The following is a 17,787-nucleotide window of genomic DNA, read 5'->3' on the forward strand; positions in this document are numbered from 1 at the left end:
CCCTCCCCCAGAGTGTGTATTAACAGGAAATTAAAGTTGGAAACCTAAAGCTTATGGTTAGTGATACAGTACACCTGATTACATGTGAATTTAAATTGAGTTATTACAAAATTAAAGAAAAAAAGGGATGAGGGATTGACAGCGTTAGCTATTTCCTCTGAAGTGCGTGAAACCTTTTCTCTTATAGTAATAAAAATTAAAAATAATTTAATAAAAAAATACATCATAGTTAAGGAAATTAACCAGGCACAATTAGATAAATGTTTTATGAGCTGATTTCTACATGAAACCTTAAATATTCAGACTCTCAGACAGAACATGTACAAATAGTGGTTTCAAGAGATGGAGTGAAGGAGTCGAAACGCATGTGATATTGGTCCAAGATTGCAGCATTTCAGCTTTGTGGGATGGTCAAGTCCTGAAGAGCTAATACACAGAGTGAAGATTTACACTCTAATTCTGTAAACAGTAGACCTTCAGTGTTCTTATTGCAAAAACAGAAAACTGTATAGAAGAAGAGGAGGGAGAGAAAAAAGAAACAAAAGAAAAGTGAGATAAAAGCAAGCAGGCAAAAAAGAAACAGAAAAGAAGGAATGAAGGAAAGAAGGAAAATGGGAGTGAGGGAGACTGGAGGGAGGAATAAAAAGAAAGAAAGCAATAAACAAGTAAATTTGAAAAGAATATGTTAATTATGATGTTGATTATGATAGTTTCACAATACATATATGCATGAAAGTATTAAGTTGTACTGCTTGAATTAAGGCAATCCTTATTTGTCAATGCTATTTAAAACAAACGTGAAACGATTATCAAAAGCAATTTGTGGATTGTGCATTTGTGGGAAATATCGAAATCCAAACTTATCCTCAGTACTGCAGTGAAAGCAAAAATCTTGAAAATGAAGATTAAGAAATATTTGGTTGAAATATAACTTATGCTATCTACATATACAAAAAATATTTCTAATTTTAATCATAAGTCTGTGTATGAAGATATATACAGAACAGATTAGCTGAAAGGCATGACTTTTGAAGAAAATAATTGACACGAGGATGTCAAATAATACAGTACGCAATGAACCTATCTTGAAGAATGCCATTGTTTTCAATCCACTGACCACAGGGCTTATACAGAGTAAGGAAATGGGTAGTTAAGAGCTACTGGTAGACCTCAATGTCTGTCACATTCTGCCTTTTGAACCTGCAGTAATAAATTAAAGTTTTCTGGGTCTCAGATTCTTCTACTACAAAGCATCAACATACAACAGCCATAAACTAAACAGAGGGGTAGATACTGGTCATCGTTCAGCAAATGTGAATCAATTCCATTATTTACATGTACTGTGAAAAATGGAATGAGAACCATTCTGAGGGAGAATTGGATTTCCATTAAGACAAGTGTATCAGGAAAGGGTATATATTCTGTCAACTCTGCTACCCTATCAGTTGTGAAGAAATTCCAAGAAATTTATCCACAGATATTACAAAGATCTTAAGGGGCTTGCTTTATAGCTTAGCAGAAAGAAGCCACAGCTTAACACTGGCATACCAGCTGACCACTTCTGATCTACCTAATTTCTAATGACCTGAGGAAAGCAGTGAACAATAGATCAAGTGTTACGGCCCTTGTCATCCACATGAAAGATGTGGCTAAAACTAGCTTCTACCTGGCTCAGTGATGGCAACTGCATCCATCTAGGGAATGAACAAGCAGACAGAAGTGTCTCTCTCTCTTTCTCATTACCTGCTTCCCATATTCCTTCCCTCTTCATATCTCTGATATTCAGGTAAATAAAACATTTATTTAGTTTTTTTTTTCAAGAAGCCTCTAAAAGCACTGGATTAGGAAAAGGACAAAATAATGTATTTATTGACTGAGAAGTCTTTTTTTTTTTTTTTTTGGAAAGGCGGATATACAGAGAGGAGAGACAGAGAGAAAGAAAGATCTTCCCTCTGATGATTCACTCCCCTAGGGAGCACAACGGCCGGTGCTATGCCGGTCCGAAGCTAGGAACCTCTTCCAGGTCTCCCACACGGGTGCAGGGTCCCAAAGCCTTGGGCCGTCCACGACTGCTTTCCCAAACCACAGGCAGGGAGCTGGAAGGGAAGCGGAGCTGCTGGGATAGAACCGGCGTCCATATGGGATCCCGGGCGTGCAAGGCGAGGACCTTAACCACTTGCCACCACACCGGGCCCGACTGAGAGGTCTTAAAATTACTTGGTAAATGTACTGTACAGTGAATTTCAATTGCTTTTTCCTCTTTAGATATTCTATTCATAGTTCCTGTTGGCTTTACTCCTAGTAGACTTTCCTCATTGACAAGATAATCTTCCAAAAAGTTATAAAAATGAGATAGGAAACCAGCCATCAAGTGAAGGATGCAATTATCATTATGATTTTGTAAATAATGTACTTAATCTGCTAATCTACAACTGTTACTAAACTCTGGAAAATTAACTATCAAGAAAATACTATTATGCATAAGAATACATGCCAGTAAATTCAAAACAGTGGTTGAAAATATGATAATATTAGGGGGATCACAAAAGCAATTTTTAAATTTTTAAAATGTTTTTAATTGTGCGAACAAGATTTCAATAACTACTGATAATCTTTTGTCATTATGATATCCTATTAAAATAAGGAGGAGAATTAATAAGTCATGTTCATGCAGTCTAAAGACAAGAATATTTCAATGTGGTTAGACACTTGGATGTGCACAAACACAAGAGTCTTTCTCTTATAGGGGAATGGGTGAAATGTGACACAGTAGAATAACATTTTAAAGAATTAATAACTTACATTTGACATAGGAAAAGACCTAAGAAACAGCTCTTACGCCAGCAAGATTTAGCATCCTTGATTAGATCATTAATATTGGGAAAAATATGTCCTTAACAGGGGGCAATTTCTCAGCTAAAAAGGAGGTTTGGGGCAGCTGGAAATGGTTGTGCTTGTGAAGGCACTGTATGAGCCAATGGGAAAGAGAGAAGAGGTAGGTGTGTGTGTGTGTGTGTGTGTGTGTGTGTGTGTGTGTGTGTGTGTGTGTGTTTAAGATTTATTGTTTATTTTTCTGGGAAAAGCAGTTCAGATTTGTAGAATGAAGGATGGACAAGGATCTTCCCTGCACTAGTTCACACTCAAACTAGCCACATGGGCTAGAACTGATCCCACCAGAAGCTAGGAGCCAGGAACTTTTCAGGTCTCGTACATGGGTGCTGGCATCCAAAGACTTGGGCCATCCTCTACTGTTTGCCCATGTTACAAACAGGAAGCTGGATGGAAACTGAAGTAGTCAGGACACAAACTGATGCCTATATATAGGATCCTGGAGCTTGTAAGGTGATAGTCTAGCCATTAATCCATGACACCAAGCCCAAGCGTTATTTCTTTTATAACTGTAGTACAGGTGTAGAAAATTTGAAGTGAATATCTAAATTCCACTTTCAAATACAATCAGATGACTATCATAAGTGATTTCTTTGCCCTGATCTCAAACTGGCCAGCATGCATCGATGGCAATTTGCTTTCCTGTATGGAGGCAGAACATTTAATTTAGATATTCTCTTACTGTAGGTAGATATCTAGTGTCAGAATTGCAGTTAGCCCTTTTGTAGAACTTTTTTAAATTCAATATTCTCTGCAAAATGGAGTATCATTGCAATACTGTCAATTCTAGTGTTTATGCCAGACCTTGAACTAAGGTTGCTGCCTAAGATCTGTTGGATGCAGAAAGAGTTCTGCTCAAAATTTTGAAAATGCTCCACTGCTCACTCATCTCTCCATGTGTCACAAAACAGTCTCTCCTTTCAAATTATGCAGATTAGAATGGAATGTACTAATTATTATGCATGTTTATTATTACATATTTGAATAGAGTAATCATCATCAATTTTATGCAAACAAATTAGATCCAGAATGTTTACTCCTTGGGGAATCTCAGTATTGTGCATCAGTTTCAAGCAGTGTTAGTTCTTCTGTGTTGTAGTAGATATAAAATGAATTATACTCTGGTAGAAATGTCAGGATTCTAACACGCACGCACACACATATAAAAATGCACACCTCTATATGTTTATAGATAAAGTACCATGAGTTTCTACCAAAATAATAAATCATGGCTTCGATGTGATCCATAGATCCCTGTGGCAGGTCAACAGATCTTGAGCATTGAGGTTCTTGTTTCTTTTCCACAAATTAGGTGTAACATAATCCTGATTTGTTCATTGGAATACCATTTCCAAGAAGTCCCATGCTGGTCCCTTCTATGTGTTAACAAATACAGATGAGAATTGTGCATGTGAGTGCATGTATAGCAGCAAAACATGTAAAATCTGTAAAATCCATTACAAATATGTGTATAACATAGTGTGATAAATTCTTTGGGGAATGCAAGACTTCATACCAGAAATTTAGCTTCCTAGCTGAAAACACAAAATTAGTATTGAAAGTAGAACTATGAGCACATGATACCTATCACTAAACTTGAACCAAGCAGCTGCTGCCTCTTACTAATATTAGAAAAGATGTGTCAAAAGGTGACAGGGTTATGCTATCTAGTTGGTTATTATGAAAATGGGACACTCATAAATAGTTGGTATTTATGTTAATTTTGATATTAAGTGAGTGAAGTTTTCTATATCAATACATACCAATTAAATTAACACTTGCTGCATAGACATTCACTATTATATTTTCTGACAGTCGATACAAAGAATCTATAAATTAAAATCAAATTACAATAATTTCCCTTCCATTAAACTACTGCATGGGACATAGGGTCACATAATACATTTATTTTTGGATTTCTGGGACATCTCTATACTATTTTGTACAGCAACTGTACTTGTTTATATTGTCACAAATGTGCTAGCATACCTCTGTATTCATAGCTGTTATTTGATATTCTACAAATTCTCTAATGAGTTCCAGTAGCCTCTTTGTGAAAGGAGAAAGTCTTTTTGGTTCTCCTACATTTAGGATCATATGATCTACAAGCAGGGGCAGTTTGATTTTCTCCTTTCCAATAGGCATCTTCTGATTTTTTTTTTAATTTGCTTAATTGTGTTTTCTAAAATTTCCAGAAATATATTGAATAAAAATGGAAGTGTGCAGATCCTTGTTGTTTGAGGGTAATGAAACTTTAATTTTTGTTATCCAAGAACATCAATGACTCCATGAAAATAATAGCTCAACAAATAAGAAATAAAAGGACTGCACATCATCCAACAGGAAGAACAGGCAAGGACTAGAAACAATAACAAAAGAAAAGATGTTCAGTTTAACTCATGTAAGGAGAATTTTAAAATAGTCATAAAAAAGACATAGTAGTATGCAATTCCTATCAATTTGTTTGACCTTTTTTTAAGTTTGAAAAATAATAATTGTAGCATGCCTAATATGTCTACCATAGGTATTTTTACTTTTCTCCTTTCTTCTCTTTACTTCTCTTTTGTGTTCTCTCACACTCTATCCTTTCCGCTCTCCAATGTCTTTCTGTTTCTCTCTTTCTTTTATACATATTTTTCTCATCAGGACACTTCTAAAGCATGGACAATAAATAACATCCAACTTTACATGTACCAATGTCTCACAAAATTTAGCCTGATGCGGTAAAAAAGCTGCACTATAATATTGAGCTAAACTGAAATTCTTAACATACGAGGAAATTTGGGATGCCATCCTAATATAAAACAAGCAAATGAGACAGCCTGAAAAACTTTGATATCAGTGAAATTTTAAAAATATGGTAGGGCCCGGCGCGGTGGCGCAAGTGGTTAAAGTCCTCCCCTTGCACGCCCGGGATCCCATATGGACGCCGGTTCTAATCCTGGCAGCCCCATTTCCCTTCCAGCTCCCTGCCTGTGGCCTGGGAAAGCAGTGGAGGATGGCCCAAGGCTCTGGGACCCTGCACTTGCTTGGGAGACCCAGAAGAGGCTCCTGGCTTCGGATTGGCATAGCACCGGCCGTTGTGGTCACTTGGGGAGTGAATCATCAGACAGAAGATTTTCCTCCCTGTCTCTCCTCTCTGTATATCTGACTTTCCAATAAAAAAATAATAAAAATTTAAAAAAATATGGTAAACATAATTTAAAATTAAATTTGTCTTGGTGCAGAAACCTCAGGGTTCCATGCCTAACTTTTCCATGATGCATGTGTTCCATGAACTATTTGAAGATCCCTCGCACAAAGCCGTCATGCTTCACATAGACATCGGGAATCACACCGTTGTCTGCAGTGTTTCCTTTAACTGCTTCAGAAAAGGGATATAGTAAAAATTATACAGACTACATAATGTGTATTAAATGTCTAAAATATCAGTGAGTTACTGTTTGTAAGGAAAGACGTAGCAGTGCATAATGGCAGGATACAGAAAGGAAATCTGAGCAAAAGATGTGAAAGATTATGATGTTTGGATAGGAGTTGCCTTTTACTGTACCCTCAGTTGCTTTCTTTCAAACCTTAGCCACATGCAGAATTTAATTTATCTACAACATGTGTCACCTTTAAATATTTACTTATGCTAATATTTTCTCACACTCATAGGCATTTCATCAGATGTAAATCAGAAGTGTTACAAAGCTTTCAAATGACTAAACCATTTTAACTTTAATTTTATAGGATACTTTAGATATCTTTAAGCAAACCAAGGATGTTAAAGTTGACATTTGGTGTCAGTGTAAAACTTTTTAGCACACACACACACAAAAGAACGAAAAGAAACACACAAACAAACAAATAAACAAAAAAAAAACCACAACAGGAGGTGGCCATTCAGAAACTTACAAATAACTTTCTCAATGTTAAGTTTATACCAAAGACCTGCTCCAGCTGACTCAGAGCTTGCGAAGGATGCATGGATCAGCGAGACAATAAGAAGAGGTGGTATAAAGGAGAGGCAGAGGAGGCATAGACCATTGTGTCATGATGCTCATAATGGACAACTCAGAAAAGTTGCCTTCTTTATTTCTACATAAATCATCACAAGCTTTTGCACAACATCCAATTATTTCATTATAAAAGAATGATTGCAAAATCAGTCCTTAAGAAAGGGTATTATTATTTTGCTTTAGAGAAAATATTTTCAACATGCTATTACTCATTCAAACCTGCAGTGACCTGGCAGAAGCCAGGAACTCCACAGTTGGCAGCTCATGCGGTTACAGAGTGACAAGTGGTTTACTTATATTCAAAATCAATTTTTACTAAACATAAACTAATATTTAAATAGCAAGAGTACAGAATTTAGAAAAGATCATACATAAAAGTAATTTATGAAAGCATATAATATAGATTCCTTATTAAATCTTAATAATCAAATCATGCATTAACTATCATCACCTTCACGTAGTGCTGACTCAATTGGTTTTTGTTCTAGTGCTGATTTAATTGTTTTTGTTCTTTTGTTAAAGGGCAGTGAATGAGATCAGGGCAACTCAGGCGATCTACAAAGAGAGGGCCTTTAAAAGAAACTTCCTTTTATCTTTATAAACTGTTTTTTCCCCTAAATATGAGTGCCAATATAAGGTAGACATTTTTATAAACTCTTTTCTTTCACTAAATATAAGTGCCAATATAAGGTTGAGATTTTAAGCCATTTTTGGGTTGGGGTTCACATTTGTTTCCGTTTAGAAGATACCCCATATACTTTCTGCTTTCTATGGTGAGAAACTAAAATGCGTCATATCATGTGTTGTAACAGTTCGAGGTGTGTGGTAAGCAAAGTCTTTGTACTTCCATGATTGCCATCTGTTCCAAGATATTATCATGTTGTTTTCTTAAGGAAAACATTACTTATATCAGGGCAAGCTTCAGGACAAAGGTGGACACATAATAGGATGTTTGGAGACATTGTGGGCTCAATTGTACTATTGTATACTTTTACCTCATGCTTTTATCATAACATGATTGATCAGTTTGAGGTGTTATACAGGAATCACTTCACATTAGCAGAAAGATAACAACAACACCCTCAGGAGAATTCTATGAAACACCAGAGAGGTGATTGAGTGTCCATACAATGGGGTGAGGGGCAATGAGGTGACCAGAGACATTCTGCCGGGCCTTGCCATGCAGCCAGAAACTTCTCGCAGCCTTGCTAAATGAGGAGCGGTGCTCATCACAGACCCATGTCATCTGACCCAACTGTATGGCACTCCACAAGTTTATATATCAATTACATATCTAATGTATTAATAATCAAATTTAAAAGTTATCATGATGAAAACATAAAAATGGTGAAGAAAATTCTGTTTCTATGTTATCTTTTATAATAATCTGTCACTGAAAAGATGTCTTAAGAGCATACACTCAAAATCTCAAGGCAAGGAACACAGTTCAAAACAAAGGCTAGCTTCATGCTAACAGTTTCTACCAAACTTTTTATTTAAAAAATTACCAGGGTTCTGAATAGGAAATACAAACTGGCCTGACTCAAATCAGATCCTCTGCCAAGAAATGCAGGCCTTCCAAACAGTGACTTAATCTGTTGTACCACAATGACTCTCCCACAATTTTGTTTCAACAGTTGCCTTTTAAAAACACAGTATAGTAAGATACTGCCTAGAAAACTTTACACCTTTTAAAAAGATGTATTTTATTGGAAAGTCAAATATAGAGGAGGAGAGGAACATCTTCCATCCATTGATTCACTATCCAAGTGACTGCAAAGGCTGTAGCTGAGCTGATTCGAAGCCATTAGCCAGGAGCTTCTTCTGAGTCTCCAGCTGGAGTGCAGGGTCCCAAGGCATTGGGCCATCATCCACTGCTTTCCCAGGCCACAAGCAGGGAGCTGGAAGGGAAGAGGGACTACCCGGATTGGAACTGGCGCCCAAATGGGATCCTGGCATGTGCCAGGCATGGTGTTTAGCCAGTAGGTTACCAAGCCTGGCCCCTCTTATGAAGCAATTTTAAACAAACTGCAATAATAAAGAAATTAGGGAAAATATCTTAAAGTGGGAGAGAAATAAGCTGTTAGACACTGTGAAACTAAGAACAAGTCAAGATAGAATGCTCAGGAGGATATGTGAATCTCACAGCCAGCCAGTCAATAATAAAATCAGTCAAGTGATACTGAAGAATCCTGCACAGTCACTTCTCAAGAAAAATTAAAGAAGGTAGATTTTTTTGTGCTATTCTTAATTGATACTTAACATGCAAATCAATTACTAATTATTGGAAAAAGGCATATTGAAACAGAAGTTGCATTTACTATCTTTGTTGTAGTTTCTTAATATTTTCTATTTAAAATTATTTCAATGATTATACAATTAATAATTGGATAATTCCAATTAATAAAGTGTTCTTTCTACAGTTATACCATAATTGTTACGCACTTATACAATTAGTGCAAAGTATGTCCAAATTCCAGGGCCATAGGAAAAAAAATGTTTCTTCTTTATTTTTATTCTTCAGAGACAATAATTTTTTAAAATATGTATTTATTCATTTATTTGAGAGAGTGTAGGGATAAAAGCAGAGAGATAAAGAGACAGTCTATCCATTCTCCGAATGAACTCAAGTACCAAAACTGGATCAGGCCAAAGTCGGGAACCTGAAACTATGCAGTCGCCCAAATGATTGTAAGCAATGCAAGCAATTGGGCTGTCCTCCATTGCTTTCATAAGTTCATTACAATGAGATAATAGTTTTTGATGAACCTATGAAAAGTTCACAATGATAGCATCAGGAGCTGTAATTACTGCTTATAAGGGATGCTTTTATCTCAGGTAGCAGCTTAGCATGCTTCACTATAATACTGGTCCCACAAATTATATTTTCTCTTCCATGAGAAACTTTGTCTAAATATAAAACATTCTTATTTATCTTCCATGACTAGCAATCAATTCTGTAGTATAATAACCCCCCATTGCAGGACCAATTACTCAGTGATTCTGTTCTTTGGTGCTTTTCTTTGAATGCCCAGAGTCAGTCTGCAACACACTTAAATATTTGTGTTTCCCAAGCAATGCTGCCATTACTCTATTTAGAAGGATAGGTTCCTGAGTTATTTCTTATATTTTCATAATGTTAACTTCTAGCAGCTGCCTGGATCTATGTATTGACATTTTAGTGCCTCAGGACCTCAGTTAGATCCTGTTTGCAGGAATGAAGGACAAATCCTTCTGTCTCCTCCTCTTCTTGTTCAGGGTGCATTAAGCCGAATACGGCACATACCCTCCCCTTGGCTAATCCCTCCCTTGATAACAGATTTGTTTGTAGTGGGTCATTTGTTTTATGCTCTTTTTCACACTTCATGTAAACCACAAAGTCAATGAAAGAGCATTCAAATGGGAAGATTCACAGGAATGGACATGTTACAAGGTTCATTGCCATTATTCATGCCATCTCATTCAGCAAGGGCAAGAGGATAGGAAACTCAACTCAAGAGGTAGCACTTATTGACTATGCCACCAGATACTTTTTTTTTTAGCTTTTTTAAAATGTATTCGTTGGTTTGGGACCTTTGCTTAATTTGTCATTTCAGTGAAATCTTATAGAGTTAAATACTAAGAAACTCATAAGTACAGTATTTCAGGTAAAGCAATATTACGCAACTGAGAAAAAAAAATAGAATACATTTATTTAAATGGATATTCAGAGAGTATTTCATGTGAATCACTTGACAGATCCTTTGTCCTTTACTTCTAAATGTTGTTTTGTTTAAATCCAGTTTGAAATCTTTATTCTAAACTCCTGTTCTGTTTGTGTGTAGTTGCACTATATGCTGTGTCATTGAGTCTTCTAGTAATTGATATTTTTAATTTGTTATTAGTCTATGCCTGGATACTGAGAATTTGAAGAAAGAGGCTGGCATTGTGACAAGCAGATAAAGCTGCCACCTGCAAAGCCAGCCCCTCACATGGGCACCAGTTTGTGCCCTGACTCTGTTCTCTACTTCCAGTTCAGCTCAGTGTTAACAGCTTGGGAAAAGCAGTAGGAGATGATCCAAGTGTTTCACACGGTATCACTCATGTTGGGGACCTAGATAAAGCTGTTGACATTGTTCTGGCCTATGGCTGACTTCTGTGGTTCTCTGGGGCCATGAACCAGCAAATGAAAGATCTCTCTCCTTGTCTTTCATGTCAGTCTGTACGTGTGACTTTAAAACATACATTTATACATACATATATATACATCTTTTAACATTTTTTTCAGAATGCAATATATTTTTCAAAGAGTGAAACCATGTGATTATAGTAGAGCTAAGTCTTTATAAACTGCCTTTTCATTGAAAAGGGTGGTAGGCCTGACATGGTGGCCTAGCAGCTAAAGTCCTTGCCTTTAACATGCCAGGATCTCATATGAGTGATGGTTCTAACCCTGGCCACATGGCTTCCCATTCAGTTTCCTGCTTGTGGCCTGAGAAAGTAGTTGAGGACAGTCCAAAGCTTTGGGACCCTTCACCTGTGTGGGAGACCTGGAAGAGCTCCTGGCTCCCAGCTTCAGGTTGGCTCAGCTCCGGCCATTGCAGTCACTTGAGGAGTGAATCATTGGACAGAAGATCTTCCCATATCTCTTTCTCTCTCTCTCTGAGAGAGAAATGTATATGTGTATGTATATGTATATGTACATGTATATGTATATGTATATCTGACTTTGCAAATAAAAATAGGTAAAATCCTTAAAAATATAAAGAAGCATGGAACTGGGAAAAAAGAAATTGTCAAGGTAGAAGTTAGAGTGATGTGGTAAATGGCCTGGAAAGGGCATGATGAAGAATAGGAGAAGGCAGAAAGGGAGAAGAGAGAGAGGGCAAGATTACTTGGAGATGTATTGTAACTCAATAGACCATTTGTTTGAAGTCCCCTTCCTATCCACTTAGTGCTTCCAGAGTGCTGAACATGTAATCCTATTCCTATATCCATTCCTTTAACATTTAGACTTTTAGATGGTCACAGGCTTTTTGAGAACATAGGACTCCAGGATAATGCCATGTGATGGTTTAACTCTTTAACTCAGAACATTTGATTTCCGTCATCACTATGTTTAAATGTTTATAGAATTTCAGATCCCAAAGTAAACAGGATGATATTACAGTTGGCTTATTTTATTAAAAGAGTACTTGACAGTATGGTAAATCAAAAACCTTCCAGTATTTATGACTGTTAACATAGCTTTAGCAAAAAATTTAAAAAATATATATAATTTACATGTATTGAAATTAAATTCGAGGACCCCCACTGAAGTACCTGGGTTAAACCCCTGCCTTTTGTGATGGATGTGGCTGGTGGTTCTGGTCCCTGCTATTACACTTTCCATCCAACTGCCTGTTAATTCACTTGAGAAAGCATAGGCTAGCCCAAGCCCAATGGCCATTGACTCGTATGGGAGACCTAGATGGGTCTCTTGGACCCCTGGATTCATGTGGCCATGCTGATGTGGCCGTTTGGGACAGTGAATCAGGAGATGGAAGATTCTCTGTCATTCTCTCTCTGCAACTCTGCTTTTCAAATAAATAAATACATTAAAAAAAAAAAAACAGGGAGGTATTTGACATGTTCCTATGGTGTTATATCCTGAATTAATATTAAGTAGTGATTATGTAGACAACCCTAAAAATTAAGCAAGACAACTTATCTTTCATATTGATATGTGTACATGCACATACAATAAATGTGCATGTGTGTTTCCTGTTATGCTCTTTTTCTCCTTTCTCTATAACAATTCTTACACAAAGAATTATATTACCTTTGTCTATTAAATGGTATATAAACAAAACAGTTCTTTCATTCTGAGAGATTAAAGCCACAGTAAACAGTGATTAGAAACTGAATCCCTGAGAAAACAAATCTCAATTCCAACCTAGTTTTATCATTTATGAATTGTAAAGGCTTAGATTGGTTACATTTCTGATATCCAATTTGCCATCTGTAAAGTCATATAATTGCTGAGGCCAATTATATTGACAAGCTTTAAGGGCTTACCCTTAAAAGAGAAATGCCAGGAGGATAAATACCAGAAGGTAAATGCCACTTGAGAAGTTGTCTTTTTATTTCATTTTATTCATTCATATCAATGAATGTTAACTTTCTGTTTTAATAATCACAGAGCTTTGAGTAAATACACTGGACAAAAGCACCATATGTGTCTAATAATAGGAAAGTAAAACCGAATTTTACATATTTGACTATCAAAATGAAGATGCTTGTAAGAACTGTCTGATTTGTTTTGATATTTTCAATATAGTTCTAACATTAGAAGTCACTATTCTTGAATTATTTTATTTATTTCAGAGGCAGAGAGAGTGTGAGAAAGAGACAGAGAGAAGAATAATTCCCATTTGTTGATTGTTTTCCCAAATGCCCAAGATAAAACAGGATACACAAAGCAATATGAAATCAATTATTTGAGCCATCACTTGTTTTCTCTCAGGGTTTACTTTAGCCAAAAATTTCAGATTTGAGATTCAAGTCCTCATACTTGAATGCTAGGCACAGTCATATCAGCCACTAGTTAAACATATGTTCTTGTATCTTACATGGCAGACAGCTTAAACAATGATATATTAGCATAGATGATTTAGTTTTCTAATCAAATAGGAGTTCTTGGGGCACATTATTATTAACATTGGTTCAGCTGCCCAATGAGGCTGTTGCACATTTAGAGCTTTCTATTTTAATGTATTAGTATAATAGGATTTGGGCTACTACTCTTCTACTTTTAGTGTCCTTTCACAAAATGGTCATTTCTGCTGGAATATATCTATGTGGGAGGAAGATGTGTTGAGTATGGATGATGCTAATGACTTCTGTTCTTCAATATGAAATTATTTCCCATAACTCTCAGGAAGACATTTGCTGATGTTTCTCTAACTCTGTGTCCATTATTTCTGCAAATGTGTAGTTGATGGTAAAACAAATACTCATCTGAAAGCCATGTTTCCACAGTATTACAATTTTCTATTTCAGGGAAGAAAGTGGCAGATGTTTAGGGCATATAAATACTCACCAGTAGTAGCCAGTGATAGCATTTTGTGAACATTTCATATACTCTGTCATAATTTAAAAGTTATTCTCTTAATGTTATATAATAAATGAGAATGAAACAACGTAAGTTTTCTTTACTTCAGGTCTTTGAAGTTTAATCAAGCTTTAGCGGGTAGGCACATTTATTCTGTACTTGGGAGTTTTTGCTTGTGTATTTCTCTTTTAAAAGAAAAATATGATAAGGGCCACTTGAGAAATCAGCCTTAGTTTAATTTCATTACATTCTTGCTTTATGTCCATTGTAGTTTTCTGCTTCAAATTCCAAAATTTCAAGGAAAAAGAAATATAAAATATCTCCATTTACATGCAAAATAAAAATGCATGTCTTGTTTTTTAACACTACCAATTTTCCATGAATAGTTTTGAAGACCCCAAAGGCCAAGCCTTCCCTCCTTCACTGTGTTTGTGGTTGTTTCTTTGGTCTGAAGTTCTTCCTTGTCTTGCTAAATTATTTAACGTAATCATTTTAATACAAAGCATCTTACTGTACTTTTCTGACTTCCAAAGACTCCTTTATTTTTCATTGGCACTAAACAAATTAGATACATTTTTTTAAGTAAAGAAAATAAGGATTCCGTACAGTCAGGAATTAAATTAGAAAAAACGAAAAGAGAAAAAACAAAGTTTCTCCTGACTTCACACCCTGTACATTAGCTACCATAAATCAGAAAGAACATATAAGATTTGTTTTTTGAAGATTAGCATATTATGTTAAGCATAATGGTCTCCAATTAGAACCATGAGAAGTAACACCATTATTGCCAAAATATGTGCCCATCCAATGATTTACAATCCATGCAATGTGTGAAAAGATTTTCTCTCATGAATTAGAATATTTTTAATTTGATGAAAAGATTGTAAAATGAATATAACTACGTACTAAGCATTTTATAATTGGAAACAATTCACTAAGAGGGAAAAAATCTAGCACTACTTTGTTTATATGACATTATTATTCAACTTTCTCATAATAAATTATTGATTTGCCTCTTTTCTTATTTATTTCCAGATTTATATCTCTAATTTTGACTAGCTGTTATTATTTTTAGAAAGTCATTTTCTTGTGTTGTATTGTAATCTTATTAGTCATTTACATTGTTTTATTCTCTTCATTTTAGCTAAAATATTAAACAGTTCTATTTTTAATGTCACCTCTCCTATGCCTGCTCAGAGTCACAAACCAAAAGATGCTTGCTCTCCTCACTGGAAACACCTTCCAGGAGGTGAAATGTCCAGAGGAGGTTAATGATGTTAAGAGGCAAATCTGTCCCACATTTACCTTTGCTCACTAAAGTCTGGTTCCTGAGTTGTCTTCCTCCACCAGCACTGCCAGCCCCTTTGCCCCTGAGAATCCATTCTTAGAAATAGCACCATTTTTCTACACAATTTCCCACGCTCACTTATCTGCTCCAGAATGATTTTAATCCTGTAACCTATCTCTTATTTCTTCTGAGTAGTAGCCTTGTGTTCACAATCCTATTTTTATGAGTGTGACCGTGCTGTTTAAATTCATTGCCAGATTAACATTGACACATTTGCTCTTACTTTATCTTTTTAAATCCAGACACCCACTCAGTTTTAAATACAAGTAGTGCTTATTTTTATGCAAATTGATATTGCAAGAAAAATTGTGTGAAGTGGAAAGAAGGAATAATTACTCTAGTGATTTCAGAAGAAGGCACAAGTGTATCAGATGCTAACCCATTAAGCTACTTATTTGGAAGTTTCAAGTTAACTATTTCATGGGAATATAAGTAAAGACGTTGAAATGAGTGGAACATATTTCTCAATATAATTTTATCCCTTCTATTGAGTAATTATGTTTGTGTATAGCTGCAGTTCTGCTTCCCATCCAGCTCCCTGATGGTGGCCTGGGAAAGCAGTCAAGAATAGCCCAAATCTTTATTAAAATGTATACGCTGGTAAGAGTAATAAAGATGACAATAATACTCAGTTGTATATTACTCAAAATATTTTACAAAAGCTAAACACAATATAAAGTTGAACTGTCTAGCAAAAATAGGAATTTTTGACTTTGTAAGGGCATCCAATCCAAAGCATTTACCAAAGTGATAATAGTTTATAAACCCCAGTGGTGTAATAATTACAGAGAGAAAAACATATTTCCTTAAATTCTATATTCAAATAAGGACACAGATGTGAGGGACAATTACAGAGAAAATCAATGAAAATTTTTTAAAAAACCAAAAAGAATAAAGAAAAATTATCAATCCCAGTGCTGTAGCCTAGCAACTTTGGTCCTTGCCTTACATGCACCAGGATCCCATATGGCAACCAGTTCTAGTTCTGGCAGCCCTGCTCCCTGTCCAGCTTACTGCCTGTGACCTGGGGAGAGGTCAAGGATGTTCCAAAACTTAGGACCCTGTACCTGCATGGGAGATTTGAAAGAAGCTCCTGGCTCCTGGTTTTGGATCAGTGCAGCTCCGGCTGTTGTGGCGACTTGGGGAATGGATCAATGGATGGCAGATCTTCCTCTCTGTCTCTCCTCCTCTCTGTATATCTGACTTTCAAAAAAAAATCTTAAAAAAACAGAAAAAGATAAATACGTGTAGCATAGATGAGCACTACGCAGAAAAATGAAGCAGAAACAGAGGTTAAAACAAAAGGAAGGAAGGAAGGAAAAGAAAGAAAGAGAAAGAAAGAAAGAGAAAAAGAAAGAAAGAAAAGAAATTATCTAAAATAAGAATGCAAAAAATTGAAGCCCTTAACAGTGCATTCAAAAGACAATCACTTGTAACATGTTGATTCATTATATATTTTTCTCTGTATATATTTACAATGTGGTTATTTTACAGATAATTTTTGAGTGCATTTGTCCTCTGTAATATAATGGGAATGAGGTAGATTCAGAGAGAGCTCTGTTTGCTCTTTTACTTGCAAAACATAAGCAAACAACCAGGGAAGCACCAAGCCAAAGTCAGAGCCAAAGGAACTCATTCCAACGATTTTGAGGACTCCAACATGAAGAATGAGTGTCCCCTCTGGCAGCCAAACCAAATGCCCACCTCTACAAAGGTATTTTCTTTCTGTTCTTTCATATATCCACTATTTTAAACATCTCATTTTTATTCTTGAATAACTTTGTTTCTTTAATTATTGTCTTACTGATGTATACTTCATTTACTTCCACTTTTTCCTGTTGTATATAATGTACTGATTGTCTTTGTACATACCATTTTTTATCATTGTCAGCTAATTTTTGGGGATAGCCTTCTGAGTACAATGTAATTGATTAGGCTGGCTCATCCTTTACCAATGTTTCAAACCATGCCAGCCAAGAAGATTTACTTTTTATGATGAGAGCAAATGTAAACCTCCTTAATTCTAAAGAAGGGAGCTGGATGTGTGTGGTATGCTTGGAAATGAGGTTTAGCTCACACCAACAGGAAAGCGGCACTTCAGGGCAGTGACAGCAGAGGAAGCAGTAAGTGGATGCCTGTTGGAAACTCCATCACCTGCACCAAACCATTGATTTTAGAAATAATAGCATTAAGATAGACATCAAAATGCAAGCTAAGGATTCAGTAAACATAATAGCAAATGCTATACATCAGAGAGGGATGAGTTGCCAGAGAACTGTCTTCAGAGTTTGTGAAGAAAAGATTAGAAAGGAGAGAGAGAATATGTCTATTGCAAATGGTCAATATGCTAATATGAAGTATCACAATTAGTATTTGTGCCATTCTGTGATGTTTAATTTCTGACTACTATTTAAAAACCTATGTGATTAACAATGTAACTGAATCATTTCTCCTGATCTTGAAGAAATATTTCTCTC

The 17,787-nt window shown here is 35.8% G+C and overlaps 1 protein-coding gene across 1 annotated transcript in view; it reads left to right on the plus strand.

The window, feature by feature from the left end:
* Positions 1–17,787, plus strand: part of LUZP2 (leucine zipper protein 2) — a 335,801-nt gene that overhangs the window by 86,551 nt on the left and 231,463 nt on the right. The gene's annotated exons all lie outside the window — the stretch shown is intronic.

The sequence above is a fragment of the Ochotona curzoniae genome, unplaced genomic scaffold (assembly GCF_017591425.1).
Source record: "Ochotona curzoniae isolate NIBS_2020 unplaced genomic scaffold, NIBS_Ocur_1.0 contig_3432, whole genome shotgun sequence".
NCBI lineage: Eukaryota > Metazoa > Chordata > Mammalia > Lagomorpha > Ochotonidae > Ochotona > Ochotona curzoniae.